The sequence below is a fragment of the Euphorbia lathyris genome, chromosome 6 (genome assembly GCF_963576675.1).
Source record: "Euphorbia lathyris chromosome 6, ddEupLath1.1, whole genome shotgun sequence".
NCBI classification, from domain to species: domain Eukaryota; kingdom Viridiplantae; phylum Streptophyta; class Magnoliopsida; order Malpighiales; family Euphorbiaceae; genus Euphorbia; species Euphorbia lathyris.
The window spans coordinates 19,589,626-19,611,643 of NC_088915.1; the positions used below are offsets into that span (position 1 = coordinate 19,589,626).

The 22,018-nt window shown below is 37.8% G+C and overlaps 2 pseudogenes; both read left to right on the forward strand.

The window, feature by feature from the left end:
- The first annotated feature begins 878 nt into the window (after positions 1-878).
- LOC136233610 (peroxidase 51-like) lies at positions 879-1,694 on the forward strand (annotated as a pseudogene).
- Positions 1,695-8,864: 7,170 nt separating this feature from the next.
- LOC136232100 (CSC1-like protein At1g32090) lies at positions 8,865-16,801 on the forward strand (annotated as a pseudogene).
- The last annotated feature ends 5,217 nt before the right edge of the window (positions 16,802-22,018 follow it).

Here is a 22,018-nt window from a genome sequence, read left to right on the forward strand (position 1 = left end):
GTTCATTTGAACTATAATTTCACAATAAAAAAGCAAGATTGTGACAAACCTCAATTTTACAAAATTCCGGCATAACCCTAAAATATCAATTTCTGGAAATTCTTTGATTATATATATATCTATATACATAAAACTCAAAATATAGTTGATAGTTACTTACCTTGGCTACTAATTGAACAAAATACACCCGATCGATTCGCCTCTAAATTCTGTCTAAGATGTTTCCACTCCAAACACTTCCGAAATGCAAAAACTCTTCCGTTAGGACTTAAATCTATACATAAGGATGCTGTGGTTCCAATTTCGAGTGATTTGGAGTCGAATCTCCGTAAATCAAAGAAACAGTGGAGAAACGGTTCAGAAAAAACTGATAAATCTCAAAGGAATAAAAAAGAAAAGAAAAGGAAAGAACACGAATGCACCTCATGGAACCTTTGAGATATATATCTCAAATTTCACAAATATCATGTTTGATCCTCCATCTTTGGGTAAATTACATACGTGGTGTACAACTTTTACCTATTTTCACATTTTGGTGTACAACCTTCAATTTTGCACACTAAAATATACAACCTTTTGGTGACCTCCCACTAAAGTGTACAGCAGGTAATTGTGACCGGTCAACCCGAAATCAACGCGCCACCTCAGCAATTTAACTTTTCTAAAAATAAAAAATTAACCCAATAAATATAACATTACTTTTATACCCTTTATAAAATCATCTTCTTCAACCTCCACTCTTATTTTCTTTCCACTCCATTTTCAAAAAATTATTTCTCTCTCTTCAACCTTCATACTTGTGTTTTATTTTGTACTCCATTTTCAAAAATGATTTCTCTCTCTAACTCTCATTCTCTCTCTATCTCTCATCTCTCTCTTATTTTCTCTTTAATCTCTCTCTAACTCTTCCATCTCTCTCTAATCTTATAAGCTAGTTAGGAAATTATTACGCTAATACATGCCCAAATGTAGAGAACATTGTGAAGAAATTTCAGCAGACTTTTGTTACTATTCCGGCTACTGTTCGTCTGTTCGTCTGTTCTTCTATGATTGTTTTGTTCAGTTGATTATTATTTGTTAATTTATTGATTAATTCTTGTTTTGTTACTGAGAAATACATTCATTAATTAATGTTTGTAGGGATGTGATGCTTCGGTGATAGTTGCTTCGACTCCGAACAATAAAGCGGAGAAAGATCATTCTGATAATTTATCATTGGCCGGAGATGGATTCGACACCGTGATTAAGGCTAAAGCAGTCGTGAAAGTCGTCCTTAGTAGCAGAAATAAGGTGTCATGTGCTGATATTCTTGCTATGGATACACGAGATGCTATTGCTCTGGTCTGTCTCTGCCAATTTCTTTTTGTCTTTTATTTATTTTTGTTTTTTTCTTTTTATTTTGAAACCATTTGGCCACATTCGAGTAGGTTTTATTCATATGCTCAAAATTACAAATGGTAATCAAATGGTCCAATTTAATAATTTTGTTGAGGTTGAATTAAACAACGATATGGAAATAATTAAAATGGCAGTCAGGTGGACCTTCATATGGTGTTGAATTAGGAAGACTTGATGGATTAATCTCAAAAGCTGGCAATGTTAATAGGAAATTGCCTCAGCCAAAGTTTAATATAAACCAGTTTAATTCTATGTTTGCTGCTTATGGGCTTTTCCAAGCTGATATAATCTTTTAAAAATTACTTTAAACTTTTAATTTACACATAAAATCATCGAATTAACTCCAAACTTTTCCTATAGCACCAAATAAAAATCACACAACCAATAATTATAATATATACTAATATCAAAATAGAAATTTTAAAAATTTAGACACGGACGTGACATTAATAGTATAACTATTCATCTTCAACGTAATCCCCCATGGCCTCGGCCACTTCCGGATTTGTATTAGCCTTCATGGCCTCAGTTTCTACCGGATTTGTATTAGCCTCCATGGCCTCGGCTTCTATCGGATTTGTACTAAGCCCCCATGGCATTGGCTTCTGCGGGAATATTCTCGAGTGATCACGACCTTCATTTCTTTCCTTTTTTCTTTTTTCTTTTTCTTTTTCTCTTTTATTTTTCACATTTACTTGTAATCATAATATTTGCTCAATTTCATCTCGTGACCATCTATGGGTCAGTTGATAATTTTGCAATTCTTCCTACGACCTTCTTTAGTCAAATGAATCTTCCGTCATTTCATCTCCACAAAGCCTTATATGGCCAAAGAACCATTTCACTAGGTTGTTCTCACCCGATATTCGTAAATACATCTGATATCTATCCTCTGCCATGATAGACTGGGCCAATATGTCTATTGATACCCACAATTTCCTGCAAAAGGGCCCCTTTTCTGTACGATGGGCAGTGTCCATATAATCCGAAAATAACTCTATAATGAGTTTTCCTTGACTCTTGAGAAGGCATAGACAATTTTCTACTGAATTCAGATAGGACGGAATTCAGATTATGCCTCAATAATATGGATATGACAACAATCTATTCTCTAGATCATCTCCATGCCAGTTCACATGAGCGTCAAATGCTGAACAACCATGACGCATTCTCCCCCCTAAAGGGACTGCATCACGTACAATTCCATCGCCCACTACCGTATGGAGTATGCATTCATTGTCTAGCATTCACATGCATTAGTGATCTTAGTTCACTTTTTCCTATTTCCGCATTCCCACACACTGGGTAAAGTCTCACAACACTGGCTCTAGTAAACCACGGGCTTCAATCAAACCGAAAAGCATCATAAATTTCCATCTGTCAATTCGTTTGAGGGAAATTTAGGATCTTTACTATCGCTAGCCCACATCTCAAAGGACTCGCTTTGATGAAGCAATGTTCGCTCACACCACGACGAACTCGATTAGTTTAAGCAACATTATCTCACACCATGAAGAACTCGTTTAGTTAAAACACTGTTGGTTTACCCTGCGAAGAACTCGCTTAGTTAAAGTTGGCACGCTCACTTTACGAAGAACTCGTTTAGTTAAAGCTTACTCGCCTGCCTCACAAAGGTCTTGCTCAATTAAGAGACTACCACATACTTCACAAGGCATTTGCTTAGTTTAGGCTTTGATACCAAATGTCACGGGGCCAACTCTAGGCCAGGTTAAAACCCCATTTGGCACCTCGACTTTCCCCAAGTCTCTGCCAGCCAACTCCTACCGAAGGATCCCGTCAATGCATTTATTAGTATTCCGTCATGGAGGGTCTCCCTATGGTTAAACCTCGTCCCAGAACGGGTCACGCACTGTGTGCTCGGTTCGCCCACAGTGTCCATAGAGTTCCCCTCTATGGAGACATCCGCCTCCCTTCACGAAGAACATATGCCCGACTCTCCTGTCCCTAATGGACGAGGTGGATCGCTTAAGCTAGTTCTGAGTACTGACCTAGAGGGTGACAGAGATCCAACGCCAGGGCAGTCCATGTCCCCTATAGTGTTCCTTATGCTAACTCCGCCTCTTCCATCATCATACGTTGGCATGCCCCATTCGCCACTCCATGTCGAAGCCTTCTCGTAGCTTTTGCAATGCTTGGGGTTTAGTTTGGCTATGGACAAACTCCCCCCTTACACTATGCACAACCTAGAGAACACAGACACGTGTTTGGCGTGTGGTATCCACATGTCGACATTCCGCTGAAAAAACTTCTTTCGTGGATTTATGGCCCGAGCATGTCCTTCGATATCTGATTTCGATGACTCTTATTCCGTTGTGCTTGTTTCAACGAGCCCATTTTTTTGTGCACGACCTGTGGCTAAAAATGACGCGATCTAAGGTTATTGTTGTGCAATTTGGTTTCAAATTTCATCTACAATTTCACCGAGTCACAACTTCCTCGTTAAACCCCTAAATTGAGCTCGGAAAAGTGAGTTACGACACCCTTAGGGGACACGAATCTCTAAGATTTTTCAAAATTTAATTTGGTTCTCTGAAAAATTTGGTTTTAAATGGGAAAGGGATTACTTTAACTTACTCACGAGTTATTTTTCCGTGATCATTTTTTATTGTATTTTCCAAACATCCTTGAAAGATTTTCATTGAAGGGCTCCGACTCTAGTGTCTTTAGTTGCCCCAATATTATTATTGCGTTTTGTGCATTATGAAACAAAACTTTTTTCAAAGTAAACGGTTTGAAAAACGATTGTTTACCCTTACTTTGGGGAAGTCTAATAAAAATATGTATAATAGAACAAAGTATGATAAATAAAAGGTTGACTTCGGAGTGCCAAAAAAAATGTTTGTTCAAATTCTCATTTTCCACATTTTTATCTTTTACTTGTTTTTCATGTTCTCTAGTTTTTATCGGCTTATCCCATTTTTACCATTTCTCTCGTTTTTACCATTTTCACATTTTTTTCTCTGTTTTTCATATTTTCTTGTTTTTATCCTTTTTCTGACTTCTCCCATTTTCACTTTTTTTTTCTTTTTTCCTTTTTTACCATATTTCATGTTTTTACGTTTTTCACGTGAAATGTGAAACATATGATCGATAGATATGAGAGGGATGATTTTGAAATAAAAATAGGTTTTCCCTCGAGCTTGGCAGCCACACTCCGCGATCTAACTCACCCTCCGCGTGTGTGAGGTCCTGGAAATGGTTCTCCTTGGCTTGGTGTCTCCCTCCTTCACGAACACTGAGCCCAAGTTCCTCATGACTTGGTTCCTTCTCCCTTGAATAAGAGATGTCCTCATCATCAAAAGGATTTTTCTTAAACTAATTAGTTGTCGAACGAAAGAGAAAGAATTAGGCATTTGATAAAAAAAATATTAGTTATGAACCAAACTATACCTAAATATTTAGAAGTCCCTAAATTAAATAGCACAAACTATAACCAAATATGAAACAATTAATCATTGAATTAGGCATTTGATAAAATTAAAACTGAATTAATATAATTAATAGGTTTGCAGTATGATGATATACATTATGACCCAATGATTAAAACATTTATAAGATTGAAAACATTTATAAGATTCAAAATGATTAAAACGTTTATAAGATTCAAAAAACATTAAAAATCAGATCAGATGAATTTATGATTTATGAGGTATATATACAACGATAGATAGGATGTTTTAGACTCAACCAACCCAACCAAAAAACATATTATCTCATTTTTCCAAATTAATTAACAATGGCCGATGCAAATCCAATCGGAGAAAATCCTGTTGATGCTCCTGCTGATGATGCTGCTGCTGCTGGAGCTGTAGCTGTAGCTGGACCACATGCGAAAGTCCTTGGAGATTGTGGTTGTGAAAATAAGGATAAATGCGGTGGGATAGAATATATATGCGGCACTACTCCTTCACTCAAGATAATAGCTAATCTTGGTGACCCGTGTTTGAAGAATACCTTCTTATGTGCATCTCTCCACACCCCTTGTTACAATGATAAATTTCCTCGTTGTTAAACTCCGATCTCCTTGTTATATTGATGCTATATATAGCATCCCTATCTACTACTATTTCATGAATAATTACTAGCTAGTATACTCCTTAATATTAATTAAGTTGGATACTACTACTAGTACTACTTTTATTCAATAAAATTAACTCCATCCATCGAATAGGGCCCATTTACGTTTTTATCTATTATTCTTCGTTTCCTTGTTTTCATCTATTAATTAAGTTGTGTACTACTACTTTCATTTTTATTTTTATTATATTAAAAACGGTTATGAAAATTTGAAAAAACATTTTTCTTAAGACAAACGAAACTCAAATAACATTATAAAAATATTATTAAACTTAAGTTGCAGGAATATTATAAATGAAATTACAGAAAATCAAGACCGACTAACCCAAAGTCATACACAGTGTTCCGAGACATGTATTAGCCTGGTTTTCAATCCGCACCAAAACAATACTTCTATCAAGTAAAATAGTATGTGAGAAATAATAACATAATTATACATTTAATTATGGTGTACAAATAGACAAATGGCTAAATTGAAAAATTTATTTAGGGACCAAATTGAAAGAAACAGCAAACTTCAACTTAAGGACTAATGTGAATAAAATAGAAAATTGTTAAATTATGGATTAAAACGAATAAAATAGAAAGTTCTAAATTAAGGATTAAAATGAATTAAAAGAACGTATTCAAATTAAGGATTAAAATTATTAAAAAGAAAGTTATTAAAAAATATAAATGAATAAAAGTAAAAAGAAAAGTTTATTGATACATGGAAATACAATTAAAAATTCACTAATTAGTTTTTCCTACAAAAAAAAATCACTAATTAGTTAAATTGAAACGCAATCAAAAGGACTAAATTGAACGAAATTAAACAATTTGAATAATTATAGGTATCCAAATGGTTGTGAGATGAAATTTATCTAAATTTGGTTTGTTTATTCGGAATCATTGTTATGGATAAAATGAATCGATTAAATCAATAATATTAGAAATAAGTAACATAATTATATAATTAATTATGGAGTAAAAATGGACAAAGGGCTAAAATTGAAAAGTTTGTTTAGGGACCAAATCGATAGAAAGAGCAAACTTCAACTTAAGGACTAATGTGAATAAAACAGAAAACTATTAAATTACGGATTAAAACGAATAAAATAGAAATTTCTAAACTAAGAATTAAAATGAATTAAAGGAACATATTTAAATCAAGGATTAAAATGATTGAAACGAATGTTATTAAAAAATATAAATAAATAAAAGCAAAAAGAAAAGTTTACATGATATATGGAATACAATTAAAAATTCACCCATTAATTAAATTGAAAACCAATCAAAGAGGACTGAATTGAACGAAATTAAAGAATTTGGATAACTATAGGTATCTAAACACTCGTGAGATGAAATTTATCTAAAATTGGTTCGTTTATTCAGAATCATTGTTATGGATAAAATGAATCGATTAAATCAATAAATATTAACTTGTAATATTTGACAACCTTTTGAGAAAAATTAAAACTGAAATTAATTTAGTATAAGAGAAAGGATGAACAATGTATATTTTGCCGGATAAATTTCATCAATGGTGTACAACCTTTGCTCCATTTCACACTTTGGTGTACAACCTTCATTTTGTCTCACTAATGTGTACGAACTTATAGGTGACCTCCCACTATAGTGTACAGCAGGTAAAAATGACCGGTCAACACTCAGTCAACGCGCCACCTCAGCTTTGACCTGTCAAAAAGTAAAAAAATCCAACCACTTAATATAAAATCACTTATATACCCTTATCTCTCCATCTATTCATCTTCTTCCCTCCATTTTTTTCTCTCTCTTCAAATTTTTTTCACCCTCTTCAAATTCTATTAACTTGTAATTTTTTTCAAATTCTATTCATTGTTATGGATAAAGTGAATCGATTAAATCAATACTATTAACTTGTAATATTTGACAATCTTATGATAAAAATTAAAACTGAAATTAATTTAGTATAAGAGAAAGGATGAACAATGTATATTTTACCGTACAATTATTTTGAAAAAAGGACTATTGTAAATATAATATGTTCCCTCAGAAACATTTATGTCAAGGTATTTTTAGAAAATCCCGACTAATGGACCACGAATTGTATGTATCAAAAAATTGGAATTTGTTCGTGTTGTTTCGACAAAGTTTTGGCTATAAACAGTTTAATTTTCAGTCCCTTAAAAACTTGTCTAAGAGCTAATATTTACAGGTTTAATTAGGATTTTAGGGTTTCAATTGGAAAAAGAAAATAAAGCATGGTCAAAAAGGGGATTTCCAAGCCTTTAATCAATTTAAATTCAGAAAGCCTAATGTCCGAAAAGGGGGAGACAGCATGTTGCCGCACATCTGACTGTCTGACGTGCTGGAAAGTAGCCTGCCAACACGCATGAGGCGCACCAGACACGTCGCGACACATGTGTCACGCGCGTGCTGTGTGTCACGGGGCCAACTCTAGGCCAGGCCAAAACCGTCTGTGGCGCCTCGACTTTTCCCAAGTATGGGACAGCCAACTCCTACCGAAGGGTCCCGCCAATGTATATGTCGGTATTCCGTCCCGGAGAGTATCCCTTTGGTTAATCCTCACCCTAGAAAGAGGCACACACTATGGGCTCGGTCCGCCCAAATTGTCCATATAGTTCCCCTTTATGGAAACATCCGTCTCCCTTCACGAAGGACGTATGCCCGACTTTTCTATCCCTAATGGATGAGATGAGGGTGGATCGCGTAAGCCAGTTCTGACTACTGATCCAGGGGGTGGCGGAGATCCAACACCAGGGTAGTCCCTGACCCTATTGTGTTCCTTATGCCAACTCTGCCTCTTCCATCAGCGAACGTTGGCATGTCCCATTCGCCACTCCATGCTGAATCCTTCTCGTAGCTTTGCCAATGCTTGGGATTGAGTTTGCATATGGCCAAACTCCCCCTTTTACACTCTCCCCCGCTCAGAGGATCAACGTCCCCGTTGATCGGGTTCAAATCCTGTTGTGAGAGATTCACTTCTATCTGAATGCTACTGAGGTTCCACCAAGCTATCGACATTCTTGTTTCCAACAGATCTCCGCTTGCATTTTAACTCTGATTGAGCTTTCGTGTTGTTCGCTTCTCACTGGAGATGGTTTCAACTTCGACAATCACTTTGCTATTTTTGTAATCTACAACTTGAGCATCTTCGACTAAAGATATTTACTTGCGCTGCAATTATAAACTCCATTCCTTGACGATAGCAAAAGTACTTTTCAAGGGTTTTTGAAGTTTTGAAAAATTCTTTTCCTATAAACTCGTATTTCCATTCGAGTACTCTTCCTCCATAGATCATATCCTCTGATACTCTTTCTACTCTGTCTCCACGTATCATCTCCTAGTCTTCTTATACTAACGATCATTCTCCGAGTCTTCTTCTCTTCTTCCTTAATGCATCTTTATCTATCTTACTCTTCCACGTATGCATCTCCTAGTCTTCTTATACTTGTTCACTGTGTGGATTTGCTTCATGCTCTACAAGGAATATGATAACATAGCATCAATGAGATTGCGTTTCTTGGCTTCGCAAGGCAGGCGTGCTGAACAGTTCACGGTAAGCTAGAAGCTAATATTTGTTATGAACCCAAAAACTTACATTACCGAAAGATGATGATGCACATCATAAGCAGATAAAATCGATAAGGCAAGGATGAATCCTTTAAAGTTCCCAGAAAACTTAATCAGGACAAGTTGTCTATGCTGATATTATGCATATATAAATTCTGCAGGTAGTAGTGAGGAATGTGCCATATGTTTCTGGTCGTGCACTATCGGATACTGTGGATCAATTTTTCAAAACTAATCACCCAAATACGTATCTTTGTCAGCAGGTAAAACAGTTTCATAATGATCTAGACATTGAGTATTAGTTTTTCTTTACCTTTCATATGGATTCTACAATTGCTATATGATAATCTGATTTTTATTTATATTTTCAGGCAGTCTATAATGCAAATAAGTTTGCAAAACTTGTAAGGAAAAGAGACAGGCTTCAAAATTGGCTGGATTATAACCAGCTTAAGTTTGAAAGGCATCCAGATAAGAGGCCGACCCGAAAGGTAACTTTTTCTTAAAAAATAACATGGTTTGCCAAAATTATGAGATTATTAACTTCTATATTTGCATATGGGTCAACTTTAACTAGTTTAGGCATAAAATCTACATAATGCCATATATGTAGATCATGTATTTCAAATATAGGCCATTTATTAAGTGATCGGACGGGGCATTTTTAGCTTAATTATATTTTACGCTATACAATTGGGGTACTATTTTGTGATCTCCTACTAATTGTGATTGAATTACAAAAAAGAAATGTATAAACTGATGAAAGATTGATGATCTTAAGTGCTTCCATACCAGATAGGATTCTTGGGACTGTGGGGCGAAAGAGTTGACTCGATCGACTACTACAAACATCAAATGCAGGACTTCGAAAAAAGAGTAAGTTATAATTACCATTTCATATTCAAACATATGCGTGTTTCTTGTACTTATCTGTCATTATTCCTTAGTTTATATCTATGTTGCATGGACACGAAAACAGATATGGACACGGACACCAGCAACGTTATTTCTGAAACATAACCTTCATAAAACAGAATTCAAACAAAAGCAGACATGGACACCAAACGCGGAAACACTACTAAAGAGAAGTGTCCGTGCAACATAGGTTTATATCCTTATTTGGACTTAGTTTTGCTTGTGTGAGAATTGTTGATATCAGAAGTTAACAAACTATAGAAACGACTGCGTTTCATGTTGAGCAAAACGCACCGCTTCACTTGTCAACGGTAACAAAGAAAGAAACAACTCATGGTGCTGGTCTATATAACAGCCACAGCAAGGTTTACAATAGTTAAGTTAAGTTGTCCATTTCTCATCTCCTATTCTTAAATCCTCTGTAATCTTCCCCTTTCTCTTTGTAATTTCTTTTTCATTCACCTGTAACTTCCTTCATCTCCAACATATTGTTGCAGATTATTCAAGATAATAAGATTAGTTTTGTTATGGTATCAGAGCCACGCTTTGCGTTCGATTATCTTTTCGTTACAGAGTTCTCAGTCATTCATACGTTCTTCTGTTTCATTCCAAGATCAGGATTGAAACATTACTTTCTTGATTGAAAAATTTCAATCAATTTCTTTTCTTGATTGAAGAAATTCAGTCAATCTTTTTGCTGATCCCTCTTTCCTTTTACCAGAAAATCAGAAAAATGGCACCAGAAAATACTGCTACAAACGTTACTCCCGATCTTTCACAAAACCCCTCAAGCTGCTATTATCTTCATTCAGGAGAGAACCCAGGTTTAGTTTTGGTAGCACAGCTATTGAATGGAAGCAATTACCATTCTTGGAGTAGAGAAATTCAAAGGGCTTTACGGGCCAAGAACAACATTTCTTTCATCGACGGCACGCTTCCTTCGCCGGCTGAAGCAGATCCAAACAAAGCAGCTTGGGATCGTTGCAATACCATGATCTTCTCATGGATTACAAGATCTATCACCCCTTCCATTGCTCAAAGCATCCAATGGTTTGATAATGCGTCTGATGTCTGGAAGAATCTAAAATCTAGATTTGCTCAAGGTGATTCGTTGAAGATAGCTGAGTTGCAGGAAGAGATGTTTTCTTTCACCCAAGGTTCGTTATCTGTCACAGACTATTACACGAAATTGATGACGTTATGGGAAGAGTTGATCAATTATAGACCCTTGCACACTTGTCATTGTACACCTGCTTGTTCTTGTTCTAAATGGTTACTAGAGTATAAAAAGTATCAGGAAGAGGATTGTGTAATTCGTTTCCTCAAAGGCTTAGGACCTGACTTTGCTGCTGTTAGATCTCAGATCTTTCTTATAAAACCCATACCAGATATTACCACTGCTTTAACTTTGGTTACACAGCAAGAGAGGCAAATAGGACCTACTTCTACTGAGTCTACAGTCAACATGGCTAGAGGGCAATATCAAGACAATAGAAAGAAAGGGCCTAAATGCACATACTGTGATAAACCTGGGCACACCATCGACCAATGCTATAAAAAACATGGTTTTCCGGCAGGGTTTAAATTCACCAAAAAGAAGGGCAGCGGTAGTGGGTATAACACAGGAGGATATAATAGCAACCACAATGCTAACGTGTCTACGGATTATTCCCCTGAAGGAAATCATCAAGATCTTGAGATAGGTCAACATAAAACATCAATTTTCATGCCCTTATACTCCCCAACAGAACAGTACTGTTGAGAGGAAACATCAGCACTTGCTTGCTGTTGCTAGAACACTTAGAATACAAGCATCCTTACCTCTAGTTTTTTGGACCGACTGTATTATGCATGCCGCTTTTCTGATAAACATCATGCCTACACCATTATTAGACAATAGTTCTCCTCATAGCATGTTGTACTCAACTCAATTTGATTACACCAGTCTAAGAACTTTTGGATGTTTGGTTTACAGTTACAATTTTAGGCTAGGGAAACACAAAATGGACAATAGGGGAACGCCTGGCATCTTTATGGGATATAAGCCTAATGTTAAAGGCTTTAAGGTCTTTAGTCTTCACACACAGACATATACCTTGACAAGAGATGTCAAGTTTGTTGAGCAGTGTTTTCCTTATACGCAGTTTTTGGATCATAAGCCAATACCTGAGTATCAGACTCTGAGCAATTCCTTTATTGAGAGTTTGTCATCTTTAGAGTCTTCTGCAGTAACGATAGAAAATCATGTCCCTGTTAGTCCATCACTTACAACGCCATCTGTAACTATACCAACCCTTGAGGTTCCTGCTGAATTTTTTAGATCTGTTGAGCAAACTAGCGCTATAGATAGTGCTGACAATCATCCTCATACTCACATAAGTCAAGACACACAAGCAACTACATTAGTTGATATACCTATTCAAGGAACTAGGCAATCGTCTAGAAATAAGAAGCGACCCTCTTATCTTATTGATTACCACTGTAATCAACTTATGAGGCATGAAATAGACACTAGTATCAAGTATCCCATTTCCAGTGTATTATCCTATCAAATGTTAAACATTCCACATAGGAATTATGTCATGAATTTGACCATTGTGCCTGAACCAAAGAGTCACACAGAGGCTATGAAACATAATTGTTGGAAAGAAGCTATGCAGAAAGAATTAGATGCACTAGAAGCTAATCATACCTGGACACTTGTTGAGTTACCTAAAGGAAAGAAAAAGGTAGGTTGTAGATGGACCTTTGACGGGACCCTTGAACGATATAAGGCAAGGCTTGTCGCAAAGGGTTATACCCAAATAGAGGGTGTGGACTTCCTAGACACATTTTCTCCTGTGGTGAAATTAACTACAGTGAGAATTATACTTGCAATTGCAGCATTACAGGATTGGCCTTTATACCAATGTGATGTTAACAACGCATTTCTCCATGGTAATTTACATGAGGAAGTGTACATGGCTCTTCCTCCTGGCATGAAGACTTCTAATCCTAATCTTGTATGTAAGTTACAACGGTCACTTTATGGTTTGAAGCAGGCGAGTAGGCAATGGTACGAAAGGTTATCATTATTTCTGTTTAAACACAATTACATTCAATGTTCATCAGATCATTCACTTTTTATAAAGTACAATAATAATCTTATCACTGTCTTACTCGTATATGTCGATGATATAATACTCACAGGCACCAATCTAGTTGAGATAGAAAGCATCAAAAAGCATTTAGATGAGGAATTTAAGATAAAGGATCTAGGTACTCTAAAGTACTTCTTAGGCTTTGAGGTAGCTCGAACAGGAAAGGGAATTTGCATTTCCCAACGCAAATATGCTCTAGAGTTGCTAGAGGATAGTGGTCTACTAGCTTCGAAACCAGTTACAACCCCCATGGACCCTACTGCTCGTTTTAGTAAAGATGTAGGCGTCCCTATTCCTGATCCCACTGTGTATAGAAGGTTGATTGGCCGATTAGTATATCTGACCAATACTAGGCCTGACATAATGTATGGTGTCAACACTCTTAGTCAGTTTCTGCAGACACCCACTGACATTCACTTGAAAGCAGCACATAGGATTTTGCATTATGTTAAAAATGATCCAGGTAAAAGGCTGTTCTATCCCTCAAGCGCACCAACTCAGAAACTACAGGCCTTCTCAGACGCAGACTGGGCTACATGTGTCGATACTAGACGCAGCATTACTGGTTACTGTATTTACATAGGAAATGCTCTAATTTCCTGGAAAAGCAAGAAGCAAGCCACCGTGTCTCGATCCTCCACAGAAGCAGAATACAGGGCCATGTCCTCTGCAACGGCTGAAGTACAATGGATATTATACCTCATAGATGCACTGAAGATCAATCACAACATCCCAGTACCCCTGTTCTGTGATAATCTTTCTGCCATATATCTAACTACGAACTCCACATTCCATGAACGGAGTAAACACATTGAATTGGACTGCCACTTCATTCGCGAAAAACTCCAGCAAGGAATTATAAAGCCAATTCCAGTCACAACGAACAACCAGGCTGCGGACATATTCACCAAAGCATTAGCATCAGGACCCTTCCAACGAAATGTCATCAAGCTCGGCTTAATTTCCATATATGCCTAGCTTGAGGGGGGGTAACAAACTATAGAAACGAATGCGTTTCATGTTGAGCAAACCGCACCGCTTCACTTGTCAACGGTAACAAAGAAAGAAACAACTCATGGTGCTGGTCTATATAACAGCCACAGCAAGGTTTACAATAGTTAAGTTAAGTTTTCCATTGCTCATCTCCTATTCTCAAATCCTCTGTAATCTTCCCCTTTCTCTTTGTAATTTCTTTTTCATTCACCTGTAACTTCCTTCATCTCCAACATATTGTTGCAGATTATTCAAGATGATAAGATTAGTTTTGTTAGAAGTATTCTAAGTCATGTGCTTACTGAGTTTATCGAACATCCTTTATTACAGATGACTTTGGAGCGAGAGAAAATCCTCAAAGATACAAAATCTATGTTGCCAGTGGCTTTTATTTCATTTAATTCGCGTTGGGGAGCTGCTGTTTGTGCACAGACCCAGCAAAGCAAGAATCCAACATTTTGGTTAATAAATTGGGCCCCGGAACCTCGTGATATATATTGGCGTAATTTGGCTATACCATTTGTTTCATTGACCATTAGGAAGCTTATAATATCCATATCCGTGTTTGCTTTGGTGTTCTTCTACTTGATACCCACTGCTTTCGTGCAATCACTCGCAAATTTAGAGGGTCTCGAAAGAGTTGCTCCTTTCTTAAGACCAGTTATAGAGCTGTAAGTATACTCAACTCATCATATTCTTTACTTTGTATATTTCATAGTTCACATCATATATACGAGCTTTGAGTGTCGAGATTTCGATAAAGGATCTGATTTCCTTTTGTTGTACCAATCTGCTGGTGACTAGTGAATTATGTGTTCCTATGTAGCCAAATTGCTCGAACCACGCAAAGTCTTTTGTGTTCTTGATTGCATTTTTTTTTTCTCAATTTCACGTTCACAAACGAACTAATCAACACCGATCCATAATGCAGCTTTATTGGTCATGAATTACTGATTTTGAGTTCTATATGAATTGATTTGTGCAGGAAATTCATCAAGTCATTCCTACAGGGTTTCCTTCCCGGTCTAGCTCTTAAAATCTTTTTGCACTTTCTACCGGCACTTCTGATGATAATGTCGAAAATAGAGGGGTACATTGCGGTTTCAGCTCTAGAACGTAGAACAGCAGCTAAATACTACTATTTTATGCTGGTGAATGTGTTTTTGGGAAGCATCATTACCGGAACAGCGTTTGAGCAGCTCGATTCTTTCCTTCACCAATCACCAACTCAGTAATATTCTTTATCCTATGGTTTCTTATTAAGTTTTGATGAAATAGCAAATTGAATTTGACCTTCTTGATGTATGTTAACCGAACAATCGGAAGCAAACGAATAAGACATTCATATCGTCAAAAAAGAACGACACTCTTTCACTCTATATGCTAATGCACCATATGTAACTATGTTGTAGGATTCCAAGAACGATTGGAGTTTCGATACCAATGAAGGCTACGTTTTTCATTACATATATAATGGTGGACGGGTGGGCTGGTATTGCCAGTGAGATCCTCCGGCTTAAACCATTGGTCATATTCCATCTTAAGAACATGTTTTTGGTAAAAACGGATAGAGATAGAGAAAGGGCCATGAACCCGGGAAGTGTTGACTTCCCCGAGACCCTCCCTAGTCTGCAGCTCTACTTCCTTTTGGGCATTGTTTATGCAGTCGTTACTCCGATCTTACTTCCCTTTATACTAGTATTCTTCGCTTTTGCATACTTGGTTTACCGCCATCAGGTTCGTTTGTTTATGCTGCTTGAATTCATGTTTGTAATGTGATTTTAGTCATGTTTATGATGCTATTATGCGGTTTCTGTGAATTTGTATCTTACGCCTGTTTATCGAAGCAGATAATAAACGTCTACAATCAACAATACGAGAGTGCTGGTGCGTTTTGGCCGCATTTCCATAGCCGTGTAATAGCAAGCTTATTGATATCCCAGCTGCTATTATTGGGTTTACTGAGTACGAAAAAAGCTGCCAAGTCGACTCCTTTGCTCGTTATTTTGCCTGTATTGACCTTGTATTTCCACAAGTACTGCAAGCATCGTTTCGAACCTGCATTTCGAAAGTATCCGCTCGAGGTACGTACATTTTGCACACTTTCTAGTTTGATAGAACTACAGTTATGAAGTTGTGATAAAATGTTCATTTCCTCTTGTACCGAACAGGAAGCAATGGCGAAAGATATAGCAGACCGGACCTCAGAACCTGAGCTGAACTTAAAAGCAGATTTGGCTGATGCTTACTTGCCCCCGATATTCCATTCGTTCGAGGAAGAAGAGCTCGTTGAAGTGCAATCGGAGAAGGACAAACATCAATCCGACGTTACTAGTGAACTTAGCTCCCCGTCTCCGCCCCCATCAAACATCTACGCATTCTTCCCAACCACATCAATATCATCCTCCTCCTCCGGAACACGTATATTATCCTTCTTCTTCTCCGCCGCAACATGTCTATGTTCCATCCTCGCCGCCTCGTTATATGTATTATCCATCCTCCCCGCCCCGATATGCATATAACTATGACAATGAGCCTTGAAAAATTAGAGAGGTATTAATCTGTGGAGAAGAAATGCTAACCTTTTGTAAGTGTTGAACCAGCTCTAGCTAATATTGTTGATTGACATAGTGGTGTAAATTATGAGTTTCAGAGTGTATTTTGTTGTGATGTAATAGAAATTTCCAATGTGATACATATCTGTTGTGCAGCTAGTTTCAAAAAACATTTCCATTTCTTTGAAGATGGTTCAGATGAAATTAAACTTTCTAATATTATGCCCACAAAATTTTAATTAACGTTTCAAAATGATCGTTAATGATTTCAAACTAAGATTGTTTAGAACGATATTTATCATGAAACTACTTTTTGTTTTTTCAAAATCACAATTTCTGAAGCTTTCTCTCTCTAAAAACTCATTGAAAGTTAATGGTTATACTGGAAAAATGAGTAAAGTTTAATGGATGTAGGTGTAATTTACCCAACTTAAAAAATAAAAGGTTTGACCTTTTCTTAAGTTTTATATTAGGTAATCAAAATTTTCGGAGGTGAGTATCGTTTGCAATTAATTTGGTGTAAGAAGTTCGATGCAGTTATACATGATTAACAGCAACGACAGAGGACCAATATTGAATTTGGCTGATTGGGGACTTAAACAGTGAGCAGAGGTAGAATTTCTGGAGAAACCCACTAGAAGGGTGGGTGAAACGCAACATAGATGTGTCATTAAACCAATTGAACTAAAAGCTAAGTTAATAGTTAAGGTCAAATTGTAGATCTTATATTAATTTTTGCCCGACCCCACACGCAAATGCCCATTGGGTTCTAAGTGACTCTGATACCATGTCATCGAACCAATTGAACTAAAAGCTCAAGCTAATAGTTAAGACCTAATCGTAGATCTTATATTAATCTCTGACAAGATGCAACTATTTTTCAAGCATTCTCTCATTTTAATATAAGTGCTGTTCTACGTAATCACGAATGCATGTTTCTAGCTTGTTATAGGTCTTGAATGACTTGATATTGCCCAAGCTGGTTGAAGTGTTTGTTGTACGGAATTAATGAAAGATAAAATAATAAACAATCGAAAAACACAGATTTTAGTGGTTCACCAACGTTGTGTTGGCTAGTCCACGGGCAGAAGGAGAATAGTGTTATTAGGAGGCGAAAATCAGATTACAATGATTAGGTTTACATCATGGGGTATTTATAATACCCAATCTAACCTAATCCCACTAGGAACCCATGATCCTAATCCAACTAGGAATCCGAAACCCAATACTACTCCGAATAGGAAACATGATATACTGATTCAAGGCATTACGACAAATCTCCACCTTGACTTGAATCCTCCTGAAAACATAACAGATGCACCCATGACAGTGCCAAATGAACAGACTTCTCCCTCTGCCTCAGAGTCGCCCCCACAGGGCAACTAATAATCTCTGACGTTTAGTAAGTCCAAACAGTGTTGAAACTTGCTCTGTGGAACAGACTTGGTAAACATGTCAGCCGGGTTGTCAACAGTGCCTACCTTCTTCACCTTGACCCTCTTCTCAATTCTCAGAAAATGATACCTCACATCTATATGCTTGGTCCTCTCATGATGAACCTGATCCTTGGCTAAACAGATTGCACTCAAGCTGTCACAATACACTGTAGCCTGATCATGATGTAGACCAAGATCACTAACCAGTCCTTTAAGCCAAATCCCCTCCTTAGCAGCTTCAGTCAGTGCCATATACTCTGCTTCCGTAGTAGACAAAGTAACCGTAGGCTGTAAAGTAGCTTTCCAACTGACAACTGAACCGTCAAGAGTGAAAACATAACCAGTCATAGATCTTCTACTGTCAACATCTCCAGCATAATCAGAGTCTGAAAAACCTATCACCAAACACTCTGTATCACCTCCATAAATGAGACCAACGTCAGATGTACCTTTTAGGTACCGAAAGATCCTCTTCACAGCTTGCCAATGCTCCTTGCCAGGTTCACCCATAAACTTGCTAACAACACTAACAGACTGTGCAAGATCAGGTCTAGTGCAGACCATTGCATACATCAAGCTTCCTACTGCACTAGCATAGGGAACTCGAGACATGTACTCCTTCTCTTCAGCAGACTTAGGTGCAAAAGCAATAGACAGATGTGCACTTGCAGCACTAGGAGTATCTATGAGCTTTGCGGTAGACATGCCAAATCTTGACAAGATCTTCTGAATATAGCCCTTCTGTGATAGAAAAAGTTTCCTTTTGCTTCTGTCCCTGTAAATCTCTATTCCCAGAATTTTCCGAGCTGCACCCAAATCCTTCATCTCGAACTCTGCGCTGAGAAGACCCTTCAACTTCTGAATGTCGTGCTTCTTCCTTGCAGCTATCAACATGTCATCTACATATAACACCAGATAGATAAAGGACTCATCTTCTAGTTTATTGTAATAGACACAACAATCATATGGGCTCCTGGTGTAGCCCAGCTGCATCATGTAGCTGTCAAACCTCTTATACCACTGCCTGGGAGACTGTTTAAGTCCATACAAGGACTTCTTCAACTTGCAAACATAATTCTCCTTTCCAGGAATCTGGAAACCATCTGGTTGGGTCATGTAGATCTCTTCCTCCAAATCTCCATGCAGAAAGGCTGTCTTTACATCAAGTTGCTCAAGCTCTAAATCCTGATGTGTAACTATAGCTAGCAACACTCTAATAGAGGTGTGTCTGACTACTGGTGAGAATATCTCATTATAATCCACTCCCACTTTTTGATTGAAACCTCTAGCAACAACTCTAGCCTTATACTTGACTCCCTCTGCAAGTGATATCCCTTCCTTCATCTTGAGAACCCATTTGCAAGTAATAATCTTTCTCCCTGGAGGTGGTATGACTAAATCCCATGTTTGATTCTTATAAAGGGACTCCATCTCATCTCCCATAGCAGCAAGCCATTTCTCAGAATCGGCGCCTGAAACAACTTCCTGGTAAGTTGATGGTTCATGAGTGTCCACCTCTTCAGCAACCTGTAGTGCATAGCCCACCATGTCCTCATACCTCTTAGGTGGCCTAACTCCAACCCTCATTGGTCGATCTTGAGCTAAGCTACAATGTGGAGATTCAGATGGTTGAGAAACTGATGGTGTAGATTCTGGTAGCTTTATTTCTGCTTCTAACTCTTGTTCCTTCAAGCCACTCTCACTTTTTATGACCTGAAACTCCACCTGTTTATCAATGCTATCAGTTTCTGTTGCAGTTGTAGGCTTCACAATGGGTCTAAGCACAGATTTTTCGTCAAAGACTACATTTCTGCTCAAAATGACCCTTTTCTCTGATGGAGACCAGATCCTGAAGCCTTTAACTCCATCTCTATAGCCTACGAACACTCCCTTCTTGGCTCTTGGCTCTAGCTTACCCTCATTAACATGATAGTAAACTGTGCACCCAAAAGCTTTCAAATTTGAGTAATCAGCAACCTTTCCTGACCACATTTCTGTAGGTGTCTTGAGCTGTATGCCGGTGTGTGATCCGTGGTTAATCAGATAACATGCTGTGTTCACCGCTTCAGCCCAGAATCTTCTATCTAACCCAGCGTTAGAGAGCATGCACCTCACCCTCTCTAGTAATGTCTGGTTCATTCGTTCAGCTACACCATTCTATTGTGGTGTATTCCTGACTGTGTGATGCCGAGCAATCCCTTCATCCTTACAGAACTGATCAAACTTAGACGAGCAGAATTCCAGGCCATTATCAGTTCGCAGCCTCTTTATCTTCTTGCCTGTTTGGTTTTCCACTAATGCTTTCCACTACTTGAAATTCTTGAAAGCTTCACTTTTATGCTTCATCATGATGACCCAAGTCATCCTTGAATAATCATCAATCAGAGACATAAAATATATGTGACCTCCCAAATACTCAACTCGAGATGGACCCCAACAATCAGAGTGGATGTAATCAAGTGTGTCTTTTGTTATGTGAATAGCTTTGGGAAACTTGCTGCGATGTAGTTTCCCAAAGACACAGTGTTCACAAAGCTCCAGACTCTTGACCTTATGACCATCAAGAAGATCATCCTTTGATAGAATCTGCATCCCTCTTTCTCCCATATGACCAAGTCTCATATGCCATATATTTGTCATATCCTCCTAGTCAATCCCTGACGATGCAGCATTAGCTGAACCTGTAACAGTGGAACCTTGCAGGAAATACAAAGTACCATGCTTCACACCTTTCAAAATCACATCAGAACCTTTACAGACATGTAGAACTCCATCTTTTCCTGACCAGCTGAGACCCCTGCTGTCTAACAGACTCAGAGATATCAGATTCTTCGTCATCAATGGAACATGCCTGGCTTCGTTCAACGTGCAGAATTTACCATCATGTGTCCTCAACTTGATCGAGCCTATTCCAACTGCTTTGCAGACATGACTATTAGCCATTGAAATGCTACCTCCATCTACCTGCTTATAAGTTGAAAACCACTCTCTCCTTCGACAAATATGATAAGATGCTCCTGAATCAAGAACCCACACATCAGAGTGATGAGTGTGTCCATCATCAACTAGAGCAATATCGTTTTCAGAGCTGCTGTCGCCATCTGCTACAGCAGCAGAACTGGTTGATTTTCTGATTTCTTCTTCTTCTTTGGACAATCAGTTTTCCAATGTCCTTTCTCCTTACAGTAATTACAGGTGTCGTCTGGCTTGGGACCCTTTGAGAACGACTTCTTAGACTTCTTCTTTCCATCGTTTCCGTTTCCCTTACTGCCGCTGGCAAACAGTCCAGAGGCCTGATTATCTGCACCTGTATTGCTCGCCTTATGGCGCAACTCTCTGCTATGAAGAGATGACCTAAATTCTTCCAGGGTCACAGAATCTTTACCAACAATAAATGATCGAACAAAATTCTCATATAAAAGTGGTAAAGACACCAAAAGAATCAAAGCAGAATCTTCATCTTCAATTTTCACATCAATATTACGTAATTCTAGTAATAATGTGTTCAATTGATCTAAATGATCCCTAAGTTGCGTACCTTCCTGCATTCGCAGGCCAAACAGACGTTGTTTCAGAAGAAGTTTGTTCGTTAGAGATTTCGTCATATATAAGCTCTCTAACTTCATCCACAGACTAGCAACAGTCTCTTCGTCTGAGACCTCAGTGATGACGTAATCTGCGAGGCACAACATAATTGTTGAATGTGCCTTTTCTTCCAGAATCATCATCTCAGATGTGACTTCTCCCGTTGCCTTCTTTAACGACGTCTACAGACCTTGTTATTTTAACAAAGCCCGCATCTTGATCTGCCATAGACTGAAACTATTTCTCCCAATAAACTTTTCGATTTTCACGTTCATCGCATACATCGTTCTCTCCAGAAAACAAAACCCCGATCGGAAACCGAAAGCTTTGATACCAGTTT